The sequence below is a fragment of the Micromys minutus genome, assembly GCF_963924665.1.
Source record: "Micromys minutus genome assembly, chromosome: X".
In the NCBI taxonomy this organism is placed as follows: Eukaryota; Metazoa; Chordata; class Mammalia; order Rodentia; family Muridae; genus Micromys; species Micromys minutus.
This window is the reverse complement of record NC_137970.1, coordinates 21216423-21220275: the sequence shown is the minus strand read 5'-3', so window position 1 is coordinate 21220275 and position 3853 is coordinate 21216423. Positions and strand designations below refer to the sequence as shown.

General features: G+C 39.5%; 1 pseudogene across 1 annotated transcript; it reads right to left on the bottom strand.

Annotated features, from left to right (window-relative positions):
- Positions 1-300: 300 nt before the first annotated feature.
- On the bottom strand, positions 301-2987 carry LOC308414827 (F-actin-capping protein subunit alpha-1-like; annotated as a pseudogene). Its single transcript has 2 exons — positions 2846-2987; positions 301-1154 (listed from the first exon to the last, which is right to left on the bottom strand). The product of its transcript is annotated as an F-actin-capping protein subunit alpha-1-like (transcript).
- Between the last annotated feature and the right edge of the window lie 866 nt (positions 2988-3853).

The following is a 3853-nucleotide window of genomic DNA, read 5'->3' as shown; positions in this document are numbered from 1 at the left end:
AAGGAGGAATGAGTTTTGCATTCTGTTTAAAAAAAAATACTAGCATTCTCTGAAATACCAGGTTCTAATAGAAAGACATTGCCTGGGATTTATTTTTGCAGTTTATTGTATTCCAGTTTGTGAGTTATGTTTGATTCAACGAGGCAGAGAATACATAAATGAATCAAAACGATGGTATAAGTCCACAATATCCCATGAAGCTAGAATGGTGAACATTCTTAAAAAGTATATATATTTTGTGAGCAAACCCTGTTGGATCTTTTATGCTCATACTATATTAGAGACTGCTACAGTGAGCGATTAAGCATGTTTAAACCTGAGTTCTTTGTAGATCTTGTAGGTAAGTATCTTGTTCTGTCGATTTTGTTGTAAGTAATTGGAAGCTGTCTGTGCAAGGCTTTGAATGTTTTAGATGACGTTGTGTGGTAGTTTTCATTAACTGCTGCCTGATAGATACCCATTTTCTACGTTCTCTATGATCTTAATGAACAACTTGGCAGTTGGATCTTCATTGAAAACAGTTAATGACTCTTGTATATCTTTAGGAATGACTAGCTGAAAATATCCATTTTCATAATAATGATCATGAGGTGTGAGCATTCCAGTCACCTGCACCTTAGGGGGTGTGATGGTTAACTTCTACTGTGATCTCCAGCGTCCATTCCAGAATCTCTGGGGCTGACACTGGTGGTTTTCAATACATGCAGTAATGGCCTTTTTTCCATGCATAGTTTTACCATAAACACTACTAAAGCCAGTAGAATAATTATGTTTCGCATAGGCTCTTAAAGCCCTATCACAGGAATCTCTCAAATACGTTTAATTTCCATGTATAAGGTTTAGCTGCAGATCATATGCTATTTTTCATAAGTGATCAAACTTAAAAGAAATTCTGCTTCTTGGATCTAAAGATCTATTGTTACCTAGGTAACCATGCTCTGTAACTAAAACATGATCTTCATACCCTTCTATCTTCACGAGGATGAACTGACACATGTTATACTGAGCAATTGCCTGTCCTATCCTTTCCCTGAGGAGATCATCATTATTAACCAGCAGCTGAGTATCACAGAATACTTCCCTAAACTCCCCTGGAGGTGCTTGGCTGATGAATTTTGAAGCTACACATACCTTCTTCTCATCAAATGCCCTATCTTTGAGGTTGGCAATTTTGCATCTTCACATTAACTTTGTTTTCAAAGTAGTGCATGTTTCTTCTCCCTGCCTGGGATATAGATATCTTTAGAAAGTATTTCTTTTGCTATGGTTTGTCTGAGATTTGAATCAAAATGGGAACCACCTGTATGTGTTTTTGCTAAGCTTAATCATTCTAGCCAAGATACTCAGAGACTAGGGAAAACATCACAGAATCCTGTGCATTGCTTTTCTAGTCTCAGTCTTACTAATTCCTGGGACCACCCTCCTTTTATTGAGGCTCTGTCTATGAAGAGGAAAGCACTCCCACGTTCTGGGGCAAACAGGGAGAACTATGTATCTCCAGTGGCTTGTATATACAGCAACAAGTTCTGTTCCACTAAACAGTCATATTGGCATCACTGCAAAAATTTTTCTTTGTCAAGCCTTCTTTAATTTAGAAATTCAAGCCCTAATACAAACAGAAAAATAATGCCATTAAAATTTACCTAATTGTCCAGAAAACCACTGATGCTACTCAGGCAGAGCACCTACACGATAACAAGTAGGACACCTACTTGGTGATAAACAGGGCATCTACCTGATGGTTAGAGCAGGACACCTACCTTATGGTTAGGGGTCAGAGAGCCAAACTTCAGGACTCTGCTGCACTTTGAGAGTGTCATTTCACTACTGACAGCTCTGAGGATGAATTAAGTAGGGCTCTACCCATGTTATGAGCAAGACTATACATCACAGAGATGCTGTCCATCAGAGAGATAGGGAAAGACTCTAGGCAGCTCCAGCATGGCCTATATGGTTCTGGCAAGTATTACCTGGCTACCTGTTACCTCTGTCTTGCTAAAAACAATAAATCAACTTCCTAAAGCTAGCCACCAGGGTCTGTTTCTTTATTTGGCCATTTCTAATTCTGAGGCTGACTACCAAGGTCCAGCTAACAAAGTATTAAGGTCCAGAAATGAAAACCAAAACAAAAAACAAACCTAAGTTCACCCAATTAATATGTCTAACCAACAAATATTAAACAACCCATTCTAATATGGGGTTTCCCCTTGTAGGTTTGTAAATTTATATTTGTTTATGGGCCAGGTCTGACTATTTCGTCCAGAGACAAGCTTTTGTCCTCAACCCTGGAACTAATATTCATTCCCTATCTCCCTTGTACTCTTTCTCTTCGCCTTGGTCCTCTACACCCTCTCTTAGTCTCTTATTTCCTGCCTGTTGTCCTGGGGTGATAAATTCTCTTTATGCTGAGAATTTGGTCTTGGGGTTCAGAGACAACATCAGTTCTTATACCTAGCTGCACCATGGTCAAGAGAGCCATGAAGAGCCTCCTTTCCTCTCATTGTAAATATGCTTGTCCTTTGTGTTTCTGGCCTTTAAAAAGATCCCTAGTTTTTAGTCAACTGATTATTAGAACTGCTTGATCCTATGATTCCATGTTGGGGGATTGCCACTTGGACTTCTGGGAATAAAAAAATATAGAAAGCCAGCAGTGATTTTCCTTTAGGATGGCAACTTCTACTTCTACTACACAGACTCATTGATTATACTTTCACAATTCTAGGTTGGCAAAAACTCCTTATTGTGGAGATTGGAGCCCTAGTGGGTATAGGAAAAGATAATCACTTTACAAATCATCTAAGTATCCAGGAAGCCACTTCTGTTATACTCAGATCAGGACACCTACCTGATTCTGAGCATGACACCCACCTGATGATGAACAGTTGATGGTTAGAGTAGGACACAAACTTTTTGGTTAGAGGTGTGGCAGCCAATGTCTCTTCAAGATTGAATTTCACTACTGAATTCAGGAGGGCACTGCTGCACATTGTGAACTACAGCATACATGACCATGATGCTGTCTAAGACAGGCCGGGTGAAGGGACTCTATCCAGCTGTAGCATGACCTACATGGCTAAAGCAAGCTTTGAACTTCTATCCATTTCCCATGTGTTGCTAAAAGAAAGAAAGCAAATTAAAGCAAACAAAAACCCATGAAATTAAATTAATAAAGCTAGCCATAAAGGTCTGTCCCTTAGTTGGCAACTTCCTCATCCTGAGGATCACTAGAAAGTTCCAGCTATAAAAAATATTGAAGCCCTACAAAAAAAAGACAAACAAATAAAAAACAACACAGCACAAAACAAAAAAAACTCCTTTTAGTTAAACCACCTAATTAACATGCCCAATCAATCAATATTAAACAATTCATCCTAACATGGGGTTTCTCCTAGTACCTGTATAAACTGTTACTTGCCTATGGACCATGTCTGTTTCTACTATCTAGATGCAGGCTTTTATCTTCCACTCTGGGACTAATACTTCTTACCTGTTACCCTTGTTCCCTTCCCCATGTTCTTGATCCTCTCCCTCCTCTCTTCTTTTGTGCCTTGCCCATTGTCCATCTCTGAAAACAAATTCCCTATATACTGAGAACATGGTCTCTGGGGTTCAGACCCAATACCAGTGCTTACACATAACTGCACCATGGTCAATAGGGCCATTAAGAGCCTCCTTTTCCCTCACTGTATATATGCTTGTCTGTTGTGCTTCTGGCCTTTGAAAGGATCTCTGATGTTTAGTCAACTGACTGTAACAACTACTTGACCCCATGACCTTGAGTGGCAGTTGCCTCTTGGCACTCTGGAAGAAGCAGAGAATATAAAAAGCCAGCACTGATTTGCCTTAAGGATGA